Source organism: Delphinus delphis, chromosome 12 (assembly GCF_949987515.2).
Source record: "Delphinus delphis chromosome 12, mDelDel1.2, whole genome shotgun sequence".
Taxonomy (NCBI): Eukaryota; Metazoa; Chordata; class Mammalia; order Artiodactyla; family Delphinidae; genus Delphinus; species Delphinus delphis.
Window position 1 is genome coordinate 57,916,524 of NC_082694.2, and position 20,026 is coordinate 57,936,549.

The 20,026-nt window shown below is 40.1% G+C and overlaps 1 protein-coding gene across 9 annotated transcripts in view; it reads left to right on the forward strand.

Moving 5' to 3' along the window:
• SLC8A1 (solute carrier family 8 member A1) overlaps positions 1-20,026 on the forward strand; it is a 411,488-nt gene that overhangs the window by 114,613 nt on the left and 276,849 nt on the right. The window lies entirely within an intron of this gene.

Consider the following 20,026-nt stretch of genomic DNA (forward strand, 5'->3'; position numbering starts at 1 on the left):
AGAATCATGATGAAGATACCATAGAAGAAAAGCAGGTAATATGGAGACTTAGACCTTGAAAGACATGGGTAACATTCTAACAATCTAGGTTGGGCAGAGCTATTCAGGAGCCAGAAATAGCACGAGCAGACATAGAGACAGGAAAACTAAAGAATAACACCACTGTACTTTATCTAAGGTATAGGATCCTGAAAATAAGTGGTATTTAGAAGATAACACTTGAAAAGGTTAGTTGGGTTAAACTTTTCAAAGGCCTTGAATGCCAAGTTAAGTAGACATTTTAATATTCAGAGGGCAAGTGGCTGAGCTCTTTGAGTAGTTTAAAATTGTATTCATGTTCTATGAAAGTTAGTCTGATGGAACTTGAGCATAGGTTTGTTAGTTGAGTTGAGTGAAAACTAGATAAGAGCCTGAACATGGGAGTTTGAGATTAGCAGAGGCAAACTATGATATACAGGATGGATAAACGACAAGGTCATACTGTATAGCACAGGAACTAAATTCAATATTCTGTGACCAATCATAATGGAAAAGAATATGAAAAAGAATACATATAATATGTGTATATATTATATATAGGTATGTATAACTGAGTCACTTGCTGTACAGAAGAAATTAACACAACAGTGGAAATCAACTGTACTTGAGTAAAATTAAAAAAAAAAACAAAATGGACTTGGACATCAAAGGAAGGCAGAGTGGAAAGAAGGAATATGCCTGAGAGACTTTGTGAGCTAAGAATCTATAGATTGGCAACTGGAAGTCAGTAAGAAAGATAGATAAAGAATGGCCAGAAAGGAGACTGAAGTCTGAAAGGGGGATTTTAGGATTAAGACCTTGGGTTCCAAGCAGTTCCTGAAGGATGTTTGTGCATGCAATAGAATAGACTAAGGGAGGACCACTGGAATGGAGGGCAAGCCAATTCAAAGCCAGGCGACCGGAAGGTGATTGATTCCACAATTGGACATACACATTTAAAACCAGAAAAATACCAAAATTAGACATCTTATTTTGTGATTACATTCAAATTTGTAAGAATCCTAACCTGAAATTCTGCATTAAGTACAACTACATGCATTGAATACAATTAAGAAACAGGATTTTTATTGCTAAATTTCATTAAGAAATACAGACTCGGGATAAATATAATTATTAGTCATCAGCTATATGTAGTTTAAAATAGGATAGTTTTAAGCTATCGTTTTGGTTTTTGGAGTGATGAGGAATCTGCTGTTACAAAAGTGTGGTTCTTCGGTGGGTGGAATGTGGACTCTCCTTCCCGGCTGGAGGGCTATACATGGAATTGAGCCTTTAGGACCAAGCCATGGGCACATAGGGAAAGAAAGCAAATTAGCAGGTGGGTATGTGTGTAGAACTCTAATAACACCAACTTTTATTAAAGGCAACCTTCCAAAGATACCATTCATCATCTTTGAAGTTTGTAAAGTAAATGAGGGGAAAAATGCCTTTTGGGTAGAGTGCAGAAAGATGAAAGTTTTGCAGTTCTAGATACAGGGAAGGATGGCTTCCTTGTGTGCTGATTTAGTGACCTTGGTCAAGTCATCTGACTTTGTTGGGCTTTAGTTTCTCATCTGTCCAAAAAAATGGATCTACCTTGCCTGTTATTGTGAGGATTAAAGATACCCTGTATCAAGATCAAAGCACATGAAAGGCACTCAAAGATAGCCCCTATTAGGGTTTTCTAACGTGTCACTAGGAGATGGAGACCGAAACAGCTTGAGATTTGGGTCTCTGTCCTTCTTGTCTAGCAGCCTGTGGGTGATGCCATATTGCCTGCAGTCACTGCAAAGTGGCAAAATCTGCCTGAACCCGGAAGCCCAACGAGGGCCTGATTCAACAGCAAACTCAGAGTGCTCTGGGGCAGTATGAAGTTAAATGAGGACCCAAAACCCAACAGAATAGTTCTTTATTGAAACCGATATTCCAACACATACCAAAATCAATACTGTATTTGGATTCACCGAAGAAACTCAGAGTTGGTACTGTATCCCCATATATTTTCTGTTGCTGCAGAGTTTTCATTTATCTGTGGCGTTCCTAAAGAGGGCTGACAATACACGGAAGTCAAATTTGGGGAGATAGCAAATCAAGATGATTTGGAAGTTAGGACAGGTCAAGATGTAGCTTTTTTTTGGGGGGGGGGGCGGTGAGGTCATTGGTTTAGCGGTTAAAGGAGGCTCTCCCAGTGGCCAGTGGATGAGTTAGACCTTTGATGTCATAGTATTTGGGAAGATACCTTATTTTTCCTTCTAAGCTCAGAGTTTGTCTTCTTTCCTTCTACCCATGGAAAGAACAACTGTCTCTAGGTATGAACTGGCCAGGAACAATGCTAATAATAGTAATAGCATCGTATGAATACATGACTGTTTTCAAAGCCCTTCTAACTCTACTCATTCTGTGCAGACGTGCCCCAGAGAAGCTGCTTACGTGTCGTAGAAAGAACATTAGAAAGCTGGCAATCAAGTATATCACTTATTTCTGGGTGATCATTTCTTCATCTGGAAAATAGCGATAATTGTGCCCGCCTCGCCAGATCACTGTGAGGCTTGGGTGTGATGGAGGCTGTGTTTTGTAGACGGTAAAACGCCATGCAGATATAAAATAGGGACGTCTCCCTCACCGCGGGGACCGCGATGCCACGTTCTGCCCCTGCTGTCGGCTCTCTCGTGTCATTCAAAGGTGGCTTTTCCCACTGAGTTGAATGCTCCCTGCCCATTTCCTGCCTTTCCTTCTTACAGAGAGAATTGGCACTGCGGCCCATGCCCCCTCTGCCAGTTGGCAAAGTCCTTAGAAGGCAGGTGCTCTGTTTCTGACATCACCATGGGAATCTCTCCCAGTTTTCTGAGAAGAGCCCTCCCCTGACCCCTCCTTGCAAGAGAACTGGCACCTCTCTCTCCCAGGCTGCCCTGGCCCTCCCACTTCACCCTCACCCTGGAGGAGGCAGTTCAGCCCCCGCTGTTTGCCGGCAGGGACGCCTTCCCCCTCCCTCCCCCCTGCTGCCTCTCCTTCTCCCCTTTCCGCCCCATCTGACCCATGAAAGTTTCACAAACAGCTGTTACTCAGAGGCGAAGAGAAAACAAAAGATTGGAAAAGAAGAACCCAGTAAATGTATGGTTCGATTTTCAAGGAAAAATTTGCTATCTTGCCAAGGACATTTTGCCTGGCTTCTAGCTCCCTTGGTGAGTTCTCAGATAGCCCAGTCTGATTGCTTTTCTTTGTCTCTGCTGGATGAGTCTGTCCCTCAATTATCCACCCTCATCTTTCAGTTCTAGGATCTGCCTTCAGCCTCTGACTGTGTTCTCCCTCAACTTAGGGTACCTATTTGTTAAAGGGAATGGAATGTAGTGACTAGTGAGAAAGGTTGTTAATTGGCTACGGAATTTAGAAAAATGGTTTTCATTTTGTCACTTTCAGCAACTTAAAACAGCATCCCGATTCTTCATCGGTGATTTTTTTTTTTTCAAATGTCCTTGGTAAAAGCGAGAGGGGCTATTTATTTAATATTAGTGTTTCCCACAGCATAGCATTTTTGGAAACAACAATTTAAGGCCCCTAGGGAGGATTTAAATGGTTTTTCATTCTGGTGAGAATCAGACAAAAAATTGGAATCTTTTTGGATCCAGACCTCTAGAGACTGGGCCGTTTCAGACCTGAGTAAAATTCCTTCAGCCGACTTCCCCTCCAGAGGTTCTGCAGAAATCATGCTAGTGTGGCCGTGACCTGGGCAGGGTCCCAGTGACCACAGCCTGCCTGGCATGTGCTGATCACATTGTTCCCCGGTGGCCTTGACCCCGGGGGCGGGTGTGTGTGTGTGTGTGTGTGTGTGTGTGTGTGTGTGTGTGTGTGGAAACGGAGGCAGACAGGGCCTCACAAAAGTCATGTCAGCCAATCTCACCTTTGGTTTCCCCAAGGCGTCTTGCTGGCTGCAGCTTGCCTTCCAGTGTTGGGAGCTCAAGCTGGTGGGGGACCTTCAGCCCTTCTGCAGTTCTGGCCTAACCCAGTGAAAGGGAGTGAAGTAACACTTCAGCTGCCTTGCCTGTTCTTTCCTCTTTTATATGCATTGGACATATTAGCAAATATAAGTGGACTTTCTAAATAGTAGCTGATCCCAATGGACGAATCTCTGAGAGGTGCTCTGTCCGTTGGGGCTTTCCAGCTGTTCATACCTCCACATGCCTCGTTTCATCTTCAAAAGTCAGTTTTTAAAATCTATTGCCAAATATAGGGCTTCCCTGGTGGCGCAGTGGTTGAGAGGCCCGCATACCGCAAATAAGTAAATAAATAAAATCTATTGCCAAATATAAACAGTATTTTTGTGTATAGTGTATTTTGCCATATGTATGTGTGTATGTATATATGTTTGTTTTATGTATTTATATAAATATATATGTGTATATATTTGTACTTCTAGTGGACTTTATTGTCCTGCTTCAACACCACAGTAAAGCAAGCTTCCAGCCCTGCACCCTGTGTCACCACAACTAAAGCAGGACCCATTTGAACACATTCCCACCTCACCCCAGACCTGCACCGTGGCTAAATGTGCGTTACAACATTTTTCAAAAAAGAAAACAGAATAAATTAGTAGCTTAGGTGATGAGGAACAGTAATTTGAAAAATTAAATGTCACTTTTAAATGGTAACAGGTCAAGAAGCTAAGACTGGGCTTCTTCTAGCTCATTTTCTCTTCCCCCAAAATAGTGAACAAATAGGAAATATATATATATATATATATAGGATATATATATAATATAGGATATTATATAAATAGGATTATATGTATATCATATAGTATATATATAAAATTTCAGTGAACAGCAATGATTCTTTCTTTCAAGGCATTTGGATATGACAGTAATATATATTGGCCTGTTTCTCGATAAGCTGCAGTGACAGTCTTTGTAAACATTGAATCCATTGCTTCTTCCGAGGCCTAGGACGGTCATCAACAGTCGATCATGAGAGCGTAGTAGCGCTGATAGACTCCTCTGGAAAGCCAGCGAGCTGGAGGCCAGATCAGTCAGGAGAATTGAAAAATCAGATCAAGACTAGAAGGAGGCATGCTTTGTGCTTTCCTTGAGGCTGGAATCTGGTTTGCACTGAAAATAAGCTGGTAAAGAAAAAATGCCTCCTAGTATTTTGAGAGCTAACAGGCTATGGGAGTTGCTAGATTATTTTCTTTGAATGACTGCAGGGAAAAAATGCCATTTTGCCAAGCTGGCACCCATGGAAGGTGAACGGAGGGCCTCCCCATTCTGTTATGTCCCTGGCAGTTGAAGCATCCGTTGGCTCAGCTGTTGAATGTGTAAGTTTAGTGTCCCATGGGCCGTTCTCCGTAAGGCAGCAGCTACCCAGCCGTGATAAATTCAGTGTCAGGTCTGGATTCAGAGCACACTGTGTCCCACTTTAAGAAAGTGCTCTGGGTCATGTAGCCAGCCTTAGAGATCCGTGCAAATGATGGTGATTCTCAGGGGAGAAAGAGAATATTTTCCTTTGACCCCTGATCTCTCTTTCTATGGATTCACAGGGTGGTCCTCCTGGTGAGAACCCTTTCCATTTCAGAAAGCTTTGTTCTGCTTTTCTCAGGGTGAGGCCTGAACACTGACATATTTTTGAAGCTATATAAATGATTCTAATGGGCAGCCAGTGTGGAGAAGGCCCATCTCGAATAGCCAGGCTCTGCAAATGTATCCAGATATATAATAATGACAACAAGGAAACTTTCGTGTGCACAGGGGGTGCTCATGCTTACGATCTGTGGGTGATTTTGCACTGATTTTCCACCAGTGAGAGCAGATTAGTAACAGTTCGTTTCCTTGTCTTCATTGAAAGCAATGGAAAACTCGATTGAGGTGACCTTTGACTATGGAATAAGACAAGGCAATTAATTCTTGTTGGAACCGATCCTGAACTTAATTGTCCATAATACTCATTTGTATCAACTGAGAGAACTGGCCTGGCAGTCATAAACTAGACCATCAAATGGGCACATTAGCTTATAAGCTGTTTACACCACGAATACTGAACATGGAAGTATAGGTCTGAAAGAGACAAAGGGAAAAGATCAGAAACATTATTGGATACCTACTCTGTACCAGGAATTGCTTTAAGCATGACATACTTATTTTTATTTAATCTGTAAAACAACAGTTCCGTTTTTTTCTGTTTAATAAAATTCACTGGTCTAGTCCCTACAAGGGAGTCCTAAGAGATGCTCATCACCACGTTTCAGTTACGGAAGCAGCACTAAGACATTACTTTCCCAGGGCCATAGAAATCGCAGATGCAAATGCTGATCTTCCTGCTTAGAACCTGTCAAATCTTATTCAGGCCGAGAAAGTACACCTTCTCAGTGCCATCCTGAGAGTTAAGTCTCTATACAGTAGCTGGAGGACTGACCTAGAAAGTCAAGTCATCGTCACTGGATTAGTTGTCATCAACACAACCACCTACTGTTTCTCTGGCTTGTTTCTTTTATTTCTCTTCTTGTGCTCTACCTAGTTTCTAGAGATGATGGTGGCTAAAAGCATACGCTTAACAGAGATAACATCTTTTTACACCAGTAACTTTTTTCTCTTCTTAGTGAAACATCAGGTTCCAGAAAATATTAATGAGTTAATCAGATATTTCTCATCACACTTTTTCGTTGTCAACTATTTTTTCCAGGTTGCGTAGGTAATTGAAAAGGTATTGCATTGTGTGTTATCCTTTGGTGCAGTCTTGTTTTGAAATCTGTTGCTTTCAAATTTCTATCATGGTTTTCTAGTGATCTTAAGTTTGCATTAGATACTAGAATAAAATGGTGGTATTATTATTATTACTGGCAACAGAATTGAAATCTGGGCTCTAAATGGTTTACAAACCATCCACGTAACCTTCGCAATTCATGACTGAGTGAACAATTGACATCTAGAGGAAAGGTGATACCTTTTAAATTGCTGCCTAATTAACAAACACTTTCTGTCAGTGAACTGAGGATCTAAAGCAGAAGAATGGTCTTACTTAGTGCAATCGAATGCATATTTGCTCCCAATTACATATTTCTCACGTTTTCCTTTAGAGACCAATACCTTTAGAAACATTTTATCAAATGTTTTTGTTTTTCTAACAGAGATGCATTCCTTTGAGTGTTTTTAGCAAAACATCCAAGGTTTCAGGAAGTAATATCTTTCTTCTGTTTAAGCCCTTGCCCACTTCCATGATGTTAAAAGGAAATGCATGGCCAGGTCTTTTTTTTTTTTTTTCCCTAGTGGAAAATAATAGTAAATATGCTGAATTTTAAGTTTTTAAGAGTTAGTTTCAAGGATAGATTTAAGGGTCTGTTTAAAAGACGATGTGTGTTCATTCTCCATGATGCTGTTGGTGAAAACAAATGGTCCGCTCCTTTACAGCAGGCCGTTCGTGCTTTGAGGCTCCCATGTAGCTGTGAGACAATTCTGTAAAGCTTTGGATAAGGGACAGCTTCAACTTCACATCTCTAATCTTTTCTTTCCCATGTCTTAATTTTGAGTTTCCATCACTCCGATAATAAGCAGATATTTCTAAAAATTGAAAATCCTTCAGCTTTCCTTTTGTTTTTCTTCCCACCACTGCCTTTCTTCTCTTAAAACAGTAAGTAGGTCAGAAATTTTAGGGAGCCTAAAGTCACCCAAGTATGTGGCATTTCCCATTAGTGGCTGGACGGATTTATGGAATACCACAGGCAGGAAAGCCAGTGGATTTGATTAGAGAAATTGGGAAGAATCTGGTCTTCCCAGCTTGGCATGTCAGTTATAAAAATCCAGGTTAACACAGACCCTTGTCCTAAGACAGGCCTGGACACAGTTCTGGAGAGGTATGTTTATAGGCATTTCGAGGTCTGAAAAGCAAGGCTAGATCAGATTCAAGATCTGAGTTACCTAATCCTAGAAAGAGTTTAATCAGTCAGGAGTCTCAAGCAGGACTTTTTATTTTATCAAGAATTCAACAGATGATTCTGGTTTCTTCAGCAAGACTTTCCTACTTTTGGTATTAGTCCCCTCAAAGGATTTTCTTTTTTGTTTTTATTGTTGTTATTGTTTCGGTCCTATCCTTAGAGGTCAGTAGATGAAGGTACATTTTTGTTTTAAAAAGTTTTATCTAGTTAGTGCCTGTTTTCTGGATATCAGTGGTTTTTAAAGCTATATCCAGTCACAGAGTTACTTAGTTTAGGTAGACATGATATTTGGGAGTTTGAGGTTTCACACCCTGCTGGGAAACTTTGTGGAAAAGAAGAGAGACCCTACCTCCTTAGCTCCAGAATCTTTTTATTTCAGTGTCCCATTTCCTCTCTGGGAGTGGGATAGAGTTCTTGGCACAAAAGATACCAACAATGGACTTTCTGGGAATCTTTGTGTAAATGGCAACTTGTATGGCTTTCAGCTTCCCTAAGCTAGCATAATGGGTAGATTAATATGTTCCTCCTTGGCAGGAATGGAAACTAATATTTTAAAAGAAGGAGGAAAAAACATGTGCTAAATCAGTGATTGCTATGGCAACAGGCACCTTATACATGTTAGAGAAAGAGGAAAAATGCAATCACAGTTCTCTAGAAAGGAAGAGAGCAGAAATTGGTTCATGGACTTTTATTTTTTTCATAAGTGATAAATATGTATTAGACATTCATAATATGCTCTGTATAATCTTATCAAAGTGTATAGCAGAAACTTGACGATAAAATTAAATCTGTCATTTTGCTTTGTTAAAATTATCTCTTGCAGAAAATCACAAAAAGCACCAAGAGCAAACACCAAATTTTAAATATAAGAGTTAAATTTCACTTCCGTGATAAATCCACATTAGAGAAGGCAAACATCTTACTAGTTTAGTGGACATAAACACCTAAACTGGAACAAATTACTCTCCCTAGAATAACAGTCCTCACCCATCCTGTCCCCACTTAGAAAGTAGGGATTTGCATGACATTGCAATTGTATTGGGTGTCTAGTTCTTAACGTTTAGGGCAGGGCTTCTCAGCTGAGCACTGTTGACGTTTTGGTCCAGATAATTCTTTGTTGTGGGAGCTGTCCTGTGCATTCTGGAATATTCAGCAGCAGCCCTGGGTCCTTCTCACTAGATGCCAGTAGCATCCCCCAAATTGTAACAACTAAAAATTTCTCTAGACATTGCCACATGTCACGTAGAGGGCAAATGACCACTGGTTTAGAACCACTAGTTTAAAGCAACGTAGTTGTGTTCTCAGGGCTTGTGATAACTGAGTAACCTACTGCCACGCTAAAGGTAATATGCATAGGTATGAATGCTGTCCTTTTCAGTTTTTTGGTTGATTGGGTAATTTAGTCCACTTAGGTTACATTAGTTCTTTGTCTGGTGACAGAGATTCTTATATAACTAAAATCACTGATTCTTCCAGCTGTGGTATCCAATTATGATACAAGGTGAATTTTGACAAATCAAAGAACACAAGGATAATATTCGAACTTTTTATCCCTTTACATTACACAGTTATCCCCTCATTGTGTTTGCTGGGAGCATCTTCACATGGGTTTATATGGAATTGGAAAGAGCTTATATAAATTAGAGTTTGTATGTATATATATATTTTTTCAGAATTAAGGCTTCACAATGGAAATTGGAAAAGAATGTAATAATGTTTTACAGCAAGTGGGAGTGCAAATTATTTTTATGTACTGAAAAACTGCTGAGCTGTAAGAGGACAGATAAACATTTGGAGCGTAGAAATCCTTCCTTTGATCCTGTAAATGTCATCTCATAAACTTTGTTTGTGAGATTTTTTTGTATTGTAATGCCAGATAAAGTGACCACAAGCAAAGATTGGTAGGTTTCTTGGCATACATCCTTTGATGAATGTCCCCAAAGCGCAGTAGGATATATTTGGCTGGTTGTTGGGTTTTTTTCCTTAGCTAAATAATACAGAGCTGTGAGGTGAGAAGTGTGTTCTCATTATCACACTTCTTGAATTTTCAGAAAGTCTAGAGGTAATGCTAACATTTATGTTTTGGATGTCGTGACTTTGTTCTTGACATTTTATTCTATAAAAGAGTTTACATTTTTAAAATAATCTGAGTGAGTTTATATATCTGGGATAAAGATGAAAGACCAGTAAAATTCAGTCAGTACTGGCACTGATGTGACAATGCATTTTTCCTACCCTTGTCTTATCTACTGACTCCTGCCACCAAAAGTGTACACATTTACTAGTACACGATAATCTTTAGGGTTCTCAAAAGGCACAAACTGTAAGTATTTAACTCCATGTAGGGTAAAAGTAAGTGAACCCAGGGACGAATAGTATAATCTGTCCCAATGTTTGTAAACATTAATACCAGAAGCCGTTCTTTGATCCGTTAACCATAACCATGATATTTCCCTTGTCCTCGTCATTCATTCTCTTATCTTCCCCTCTAATACTTTTTGATCATCAGCGTCTCCACTTGAGGACTGAATGAGAAGAAATGATGTTGAACTTGATCTTGGATCAGGTTTAGTTCTGTGTAAAAACATCCCAGTGGTAAAGGTCATTTCGTCACTAGGGTGATATTGGTAGTGATGGAGGCCAGTGACATAGGGCTGAGGGCTCTGCCTGAAAAAGTGGATCCTTGTCTCTTTATTACTGTGTGATACGGATAAACCATTTTGTCTACCTGACTTCATCGTATTGGCTGATAAGTGAGAACATTTGGTTTAAGTGCCCCCCTAACTTTCCTGTAAGGTTCAGTAATTCTAGGGTCTGGGACTGAAAGTTCAACAATATGGAGACTGGATGATTGCCAAGGGCTCTTCTAGTCCCAGAAGACTTTGAAGTAAAGGCTCTGAGAAAGAAAGAGCATGAAAGACCTAATGCTCTCATGAATCCTGGGAGATTTACAGGAGAAGATTTTATGGTTAGTGTCAAATTCCTTCTGGCTCTATGACTACCCCACACTGAACAGGGAGAGAGAAATTAGGCTGTAAGCTTCTGGTTTACCATTAGCCAGAACAATTGCATTTTCTTAAAATAGGACGTCAGAGCTTACAGAAGATATTTCTGGTTTTATACTCTGCTTTTTTGAAAGGATTCATCTTCCTATTTATTCAAATCCTTAATGTCACACTAGCATCTCCTTCCTATTCTGAATAATAAATTACTTTTTCTCAAAGCAGCCTTAGCCTTTCCCCTAAAATGGAGTTATTTAAATATAAAATTATATATGGATTAGATTTTAAATATATAATACGTGTACGTGTATTTTAGAGGAGAATAGAACATATGGCAGGAAGGATTAGCAGAGGAGCACTTTTTGAGAGTCACATTTTTCAAGTTAGAAAAAATCAAAAGCAAGTATAAACAGCCTCCAAAAAAATGATCTGTCTTGTCAGTGATGTGTCCAGAAGCAGCTCCACAGCATGCTAGAGCTGCCTCAGGATACAGCCACAGAGAGCCATTGGTGGCTTCCATATTTACTGTTTGCCCCTTCAGGCTGCTTCCCATCAGAAAATAGATATGCTAGGGTAAGATAAAACTTCCACCCAATTGGTTAGAGATCTTTGATGAACTTTACTTCACATTCTCTTAGGAAGCTCATTTGGAGTGATCACACCAAAGGGTTCAGATGAAGATAGACTCAGGCCAGTGACATGAAAATGTTGCTGGGATGGGTATTATGCACCAGATTTTTGAAAGAACTGGTGTTTGCCTAGGTGGGTGTATGCTTATGTGCGATGGCTTACCTCAACAGCATAGTCTAGCTATAGGATCATGCTTGAGTAAGCATCAAGGTCACCTGGAGGTTTATTCAAACACAAATCGCTGAGCCTCATCCCCAGGGTTTATGATTTAGTAAATCTGGAATGGCACCCAGGAGTTGGCATTCTAGCAAATTCTTAGGTAACGCTGAGATAGCTGGTTCAGAGACCACACTCAGAAACTACTGGGATTATAATTATGCTCCTATAACTATTTAGAATAATTAGCAGGAAGCATGTGAGAAATTGCCATCAGTTTTAGAGCTGAGGTGAATTAGCCCCACTTAAGATAACACCTTGTTCACAGCTGAAAACTTTAAAAAAAAGTGGTGAATAATTATATGATTCTAAGCCGAGAGATAGTCGCAAGCTGAACAGAACCTTCCCTTTAAGGAACGCCAGTGAAGGGGACAGGAAGAGAAAGCTGAATCTGTCACTTAAAAAGCATCTAAAAATAGTCTACTTTCTATTAATACTTTAATTTTACTATAATAACTAGGCCATATAGTCCAGATCTTCCAGGGAGGTGTTTCTTTCATTCTAATGCCCAACGATAAATTATGGTATATCTGCATAGTTATGTTGCCATTGAAAAGGATAATTTTGAGGAATTTTGAATGACGAGGGGAAAATGTTCATGACATGTTGTTAAATGGTAGAATACCAAATTGTGTGTATGTGTCTATAAATTGGAAGAAAATAAGCATTATCAGCTGTGCTGGATTATTATAATAGTAATTTTCTTCATTATACTTTTCTATATGTATAAGCTCTTTAAGTTTCTATAATACAAATTTAGGTGAAAATTATTTCTCGTAATTTAAACTCCTTTGCTGCCCTACAGCGAGTTATGAGACCCACCAAATGACATTGGGGTTAGGAAAGGAATAACACTGGGAGAGTTTGGGCTGCTTCTTCAGTTGGATGGCATATGGGGCAGTAAGTTTTTTTAGGTAAGATAAAAATAGTCTAAGTGGTAGGCTTAGGATTTTTGGTAACTAACACAGAGATTGTTGTAACCACATTTAGTCCAAACCATACTATAGCAATTTCATTTGCTAAAACTTACACTTAATGATAAGGATTTTTATATTATCGTTATATTATGAGAAAACCCTGGAAGCGTAGGTTAGATTGTAAGCAGGAAGTATTGTGAATTCGTGGCTTAAGATTGCCACCAAAGGGTTTAAGAATTGGGTGTTCAGCTCACCCTCTTAGTACACAGGGCATTCACCAGGGGATTGGGGATAGGGAAGTCAGATCACTGTCTTGGGCAGCTAAGACATAAAGGGGAAAAAAATGCTCACTGCACTAGCCAATTATTGATCTCCACAAATTGTCAATATGGTCTCTGTTGAATAAACCTATCAACAGGATCAAATATGAAATAGGAATATTTTAGGTAAAGCTTCAGGCCATCATTGGAAGCATTATTTACACACACACACACACACACATACACACACACAACACACACACGTGCATGTATTTAGCAAAGTACCTAGTATATATATAGGAAAACTCGCTGAGTTTTCATTTGATCTGGCCCTAGCTTCTGAATAAAACAAGAAATTTTAAAATGGAAAATGTTCAACAAAAATTGTCAGAAAGCCGTGGGCTTAGCAAAAACATTTGCCAAGGCAGCATGAACTACTGATACTATAGAATGTTGCTTAGATGTACAGGTTGCTTGTTTTGCCCACTCTCATCAGCAAGTGAGCCTAAAAGTTTTAAATAGACCCTTCTTGTTGTCTAGAAACTTGAAGTCAGTATTGAAAGAGATGTTTTTCAGCATTTTCTCTATCACCAATTATGTATGAGTACCGTGGAATGAGAGTTAAGATAGCGCTGAGACAAAAATCATCGTCTATGAAGTGTACAGCCGAAGAACATTATGTAACAGATGTATGTTATGTCTGCTAGGGACACATACATATATTAAAATGATCTGTGAAACATCTCCAAATGACTGTTTTATAGCAATTCAAGTTGAAGCACTTTTATGAATTTAATTACACTCTCAAATGTAGCATTCTAATCAGTGTCCATCGTAGTAACCCCTATTTCCAAGTGGCTCTACTCATCAATAACATAAATGTTTATTTATCTGGCCCAAAAGGGAACATATTTCACAGTAATTGTTTTGAAAAGGGGTCACGTCGTTTTCAGTCACAATTTAAAGATATCAGTCTGAGATGCTTCCCAGGATTGTGCTTTCATCTGTACACATACGTCAATGTGGCTGAATCGATTAATAAGTGGGAGAGACTCCACTAGTTAGTGGCCCATCTGTCTCAACTAATTCTTAAGTACCCTAAGCTAATCTCCTGCTGGTACAGTTGAGTTCAGCATAATCAGCCCAACCAATTGTACTATGAAAATATAGCTCTACATTCTGTGGTGCCCCTTTATGCAGATAAATAGCAGTGAAAGTCAGGTACAACCAAAGAGGAACAATCAACTCCTCTTAGGTAGATTGGCTACAACGTTGTGTATGTGGTTTCAATTAGCTTTGCAAAAATGTAGGAAAAAACCATTTAATTTTAAATACCAGCCAGTACCTGAAAAGCTTGTTTCTTCCTACTTTTAGTCCTATGCAGTTTATCAACTCCATTTTTTTTTTTTTGAGTAAGAAGATGTGTCAAAAGAGGCACATTAAAAAAAATAGAGTCCAAGTGAGGAATAACAGGTCTCCATTAATTAATTATGCAACTATTAGGTACTTCTAATTTGTCAAGCACTGTATCCCACACTCATATGTCAACAAGCTTATAGCCATAATACAGATAGATGGTGCATTAGATAATATAAAAGCAAATAAAGTGTAGTATTCATCAAATATTCAAATGAACAAATGAATGAGTCAATCAAGAAGGACATAAAATAATTACAATAGAATCCCTCTAATTCTCTCCCTGGTAGTTAATCACAATGTAAATTAAAGCAGGAATTACAAATAAACTTAAAATGAATAGACATTGGATTTCAACTAAAACATATAATTGTACTTTCACTCACCAATATTTTCACAGAATTAGTAGTTTTTCTTTAAGTAAAAATCCGCTGCTTATAATTCTGTGTTTTCTTATTTGCTTAAACCACACCCATAATGTACAATTTTCAGTTGCAGTTAATAGTTGCAAGGCAGTCTCATTGCAGAGTTCATCCAGATTTTTTGCCCAATCTTCTACAGCTGTCTTGCCCACATCAAATTAAACAATTAAAAACAGCAGCAGCAACAACCACTAGTCTTAGTTGAGTATTTGCAGAGCATTCTACTGGATTTTCATAGGAATAACTGTCTCTTTAGCAGCCATATTTCATTAGTTCATATGATATTTAATCAGATTATGTAATTATAGTAACAAAAGTGGCATAAACAGGTTTGGGAATAAACAGCCTGACCCTTGGTAACTGCACTTCCACCGTCCAAGTATACCTGAGAATAATCTACTAGGGGCAGGTACTTCACCTGCCATGGAGAGCAGAAAGGTCATCATCAAGTTCATTCTAAGTTCATCATTAGGTAGAGATTGGTTAGGAGAGCTTCTCCTGTCAAGTCTTGCTGAGTCCCTACGATGCGCTAGGCTCTGTGGAAGGCCATTGGAGTTAGCTTATCTTAATGGATTCACTCTAGTGAAGAAGACAGATATGTAAATAAATAATTACAATATAGTGTTACATAGACGAATGTGTGAGTATCTGAGATTGGGAAGGAAGGTTAGACCAACTGAATGGAGGCGGGAAGAATGGGGTGCAGTAGAGCACATTTGACCTGAATATGATAAAGTGCATTGGATTCTGCTAAACTGAAGAGGGAGAAATCTATTCTAGAAATATCGGTTGAGGGTTCACAAGTTCGTGGAGATATGGGAAGCAGCCATGAAATTTGTCCCACTGGAGCTTCTAAAATACTAGGCAGCCTGTTATAATCATTTGAAGAGAAGTATAAGAGGAGTGTTATGGAAGGACAGAGAAATGGAAAGGAGAGTTCCAACCAGGTGTGTGTGTGGTGGGTGGAGGATGTGATGGATTGTGAAGGGCTCCCTGGAGGAGGTGACGTTTGAGCATTCATCATACAGTAAACCATTTCAGGCAGAGCTGGTGTTATTGCCGAGCACAGCCAAGCCCTGATTCTGATGTCTGGGGGCAACCGCAGAGATTGACGGGGATCTACAACCTAGAGAACTTAGCTAGCCTGCTTGGTGGAAAATTTTCTCTCTGTGGTCATATTCTCTTATAGGAAGCATAGAGAATATGGGACCCACAGAGTCTGGGTTTCTTCAACCTGGGAAAAGCTTCCAACTCAGCCACTGAAATGTGTGGCAACTCTGCGAGTCAAAGCTGAGGGAGGAAAAGAATCTGGCGTGTCACAGAAAAAGAGACATTTTTACTGCCCTACTTTGGGTCAGATACGCAGGGTGATTTGTTCAAAAGTAGCACATTCCCTAAAGAAGTAGGACACCTGGTAACCCTTATTTTAGTAGAAAGGCCAAATCTGGCCGTTGCCAGAGTAGTCAGTAATTTCTGCTTTCCTAAAGTTGTGAAAAACCTACTCAGATCCAGTGTGGACCCTCATTACTCAGGAAATTCCTTTAAGCACAATCACTGAAATCCTCAAAACTGTAGCAACAAAATAATTAAGGCACTCAGCACTTGCCAAGAGTTACTTTCTTTTGCTTTATTAGGACAATGAAGCATGCTTCGAGAGCAGCTGGCAGAACCCACTTGTGCAGAGGAATTAGTGATGATTTCAGTCAAACTTCGATGAACAAATCAAAGAATTATCTAAACATCTGTCTTATAGTGCTTGGTTAAAAAAAAAAGTGGGATGACACAGATACTTTTTTTTTTTCATCCTTTGTGAGTTTTCTTTGTGAAGATGCCAAAATATGATGAAGAAATTGAATAATGCCCACGTTCGGGGCATTTCATGGCAATGCCTGTGATTGATTTATTCTTTTTTAAGTTGTTTTGCCACCAGACTGTGGAGGCAAGGACCTGGCATCCTTGACATATAATTGAGTCTAATCCTACTGCCTCTCAGCATGGCCTGGCCTGGGGGCTGTTAACCTCTCCAAGCCTCAGCTCTGTTATGTGGAAAATGAGTACAAGAATAGCTGTCTGGCTTACCTCTTCGTATTGCTGTTGAGATGCAACAACAAGTTAAAAGTATTAAGATGCAATTTTGCATGACGCTCACTGTGGATATTATGATGCAATTATAGTTTCACAAAGTGCTGGTGTGTGGTATCAAGTCACTGCAGACTAGATGGGGAGTGCTTTATTTATTTATTTATTTTGTAAATGCTTTAGTCACATGCCCATCTTCAACAGTATTAGATCTACTAGAACTCTATCTTAATAGCTCCGTATTGGCAAAATATTTGAGTGAGCCGTTCCACTTTTACGGTGGTTATGGGATTTACCTTAAATGTAGCCTGAGAACTCCAATCGACTTTTAAAGAGAGAGTTCAAGTCACCTCTACAAGCTGAAACTTGTCGCTACTCACGGAAGCTAACTAGATCTAGAACAGTTCTCTCTGTCCTGGCACTCAAACCTGAATCAGAAATTCTGGAGAGAGGGTCCAGCCACCCATGTTTTCACAAGCCCCCCCACCCCAGCAGAGGAACCACTGATATGGGAGTAAATAGCAATGGGGAATTGAAGTTTTTGCATTTCTTCATTTACTCACGCCAAGAAGTATTAAAACAGCTTCTATTCTGAGGCAGATGCCATTCTAGAAACTAGTAGAGGTAGAACAGTGAAAAAGATGGGCGGAGAGCCTGCCCTCATGGGGGGTACGTGCTGACCCAGGGGACAGACTAAACAAGCAAATAAACGATGTAATGTAAAGTGGTGATAGATGCTATGGGTGAGGGGGTCAAGTGTGGGAGACTGCTGTTTTAGAAAATGTGGTCAGGGAAGGCCTCTCCAAGGAGGTGACATCTGAGCTCCTCTCAGTGAAGTGAGAGGCAAGGCCGCTTTAAAGAGGGCCGTGAGGGAGCTGGGCCCCCAGAAGAGTTTAACAAGAACAGGAGCATGAAAGGGACACCAGGCTGAGTTCTTTCCTACCCTCTGACTTCCGCATTTTTCGGCGTATTTAATTCATTCCTCTTTCTCTGCCAACAAGACTCTGCCTCTTCTTCCACAGGATGGGTAGAAGCCACTTGCAGATATATGAACACTTTGACTTGGTTCCAATTGAAAAGTCCCAAGAAAGGCGTCTCCCTGACAATCTTCTGCTCAAAACCCTCTCCTGGCTTCCTCCCTCATTCAGACTAAAAGCTCCTCCAGACCTGGCCTCCCATCGCCTCTCAGGCTCATTCTCCCCATGGCTTATCCTGCTTCGGCCACCCAGGCCTCCTGCAGTTTTTCTAGGTCTCCTACTTCAAGGTCTCCACCCAACCAGTTTGCATGCTTCCTTCTGCCTGGAGTGCTATTCTTCTAAGTATCCTCTCTGCCATTACTCAAATGTCACTTTCTCCAAGAGGTCTTCCCTGAGACTCTATAGAAAATTCCATCTCCCTCATCTGTCTCTGTGCTACTTTGCCCCTTTGCACTTATCAACATCAAATATACTATATTAGATATTTGCTTGTTGTGTTTATTTGCTATGGCCCTTTCACCAGAATTTAAGCCCTGGGAAGACAGGGACATTTGTTTGTTCTGTTCACTCCTTTATCACCAGCTCCTTGAACAATGCCTGACACAGAGGAAGTGCTTAATCAATGTTTGATGAACGAATAAGTGATGTCTAGGAATACAGGATAATTTTCTATAAAGCCTGTGAATTGAAGGTGAGCTTAAGCTGGGAATTATAAGGCCATGAGAAGGGTTACAGCTGGGTGGGATAAAAAAGGTTTCACTTCGCTGTGAGATTTTTAAGTCTTGAAGCTTCAGTCTTGGTCTTCAAGCAAGCGGCCTTGAGAAAGTGGCTGCAAATTTCTGGGGCTCTCCTTTGTTTTCTGTAATAGGGAGAGAACAGTAGTAGAGCTGTTTAGAAAGGCTGGGAGAGGACCAAACCTATCTGGGGATGCCTCCAGCTCCTACACTATAATGCGGTACCTGTAGCCCAGAGACCAAATATATGGAACAGAGTATTTTATTGTCTACGTGGAAAGTTATTCGGATATGCCTATGAATAAACAATGTGATGCATGTGTGCGTTGATTCATTCTGAGCTGTCCTCCAGGGCTGTCAGTAGGGCTGTTAGTTAGCATCTGAAACACCTATTCCAGAGGTGGTGCTTAAAGCACTACAAACACCTTTATCACGATCCATATATATTAGTTTTCTGTTACCGCATAACAAATTACTGGAAACATAGTGGCCTCAAACATGCATTTAACTCCTTGCACTTTCCACGGGTTAGAAGCCCATGCAGAGTTTAACTGGGCCTTCGGCTCTGGGTCTCACAAGCCCGCAGTCAAGGTGTTGGTTAAGGCAGGGATCTTTTCTGATGCATGGGGGCCTTGTCAAAGTTCACGTGGTTGTACTTCATGGTGGCTTGCTTGTTGAAGCCCACAGGAGAATCCCTTTGAGTATCATTTTTCAGTGATGACCTGGACCCGCTTATAAAAGGTTGACCTAATTAGATGAGGAGCACCCAGGAAAAGCTCTCTTTTCATTAACTCAAAGTCAAATGATTGGGGACTTTAAATACATTTGCACACACTCTGCACTTTTGGTATATAATACAATCTAATCTTGGGAGTGCTATCCCATCACCGTTGTCATATTCTATTGGTTAGAAGAAAGTTACAGGTACTTCCCATGCTCAAGAGAAGGGGATTATACACGGTCATGGGTCACTGGGGGTCATTTTAGAAATCTGCCAATCATACCATAATAGAGAGTTTGGTAATTATGAGATATAAGAGATAAGTTTCCATTTTGGAAATGAGAAGTGTTCAAACTTTTTGGCTGCCTAGAGAGATTCTGTAGGTCCCACTGCGCCTGCATTAAGGATGTATAGAAACTGTTAGCCCAGATGTCCAACACCTTTGAAGCAGTTCGTACTCAGGATCAGAGCACCATTGGTCTGATGGCAACTGTTTCATGGGGGCTCTGCTGCCAATTCGACTGATTGGTTGCCTGGTCCTGCTCTCGATGCTTTCATCTGCCTCAGCATGAACATTTCTTATACGGCACGTGTGCAACTGTCAACAGAATGGGACTTCCCTGCGTTTATGATGCCTATTTTTGTGCTTGCTTATAAGTAAATGTGGAAGTTTTAGCAGAGTTTGGCCTAGATTTGCTTTCATGGAAAAGGCCACT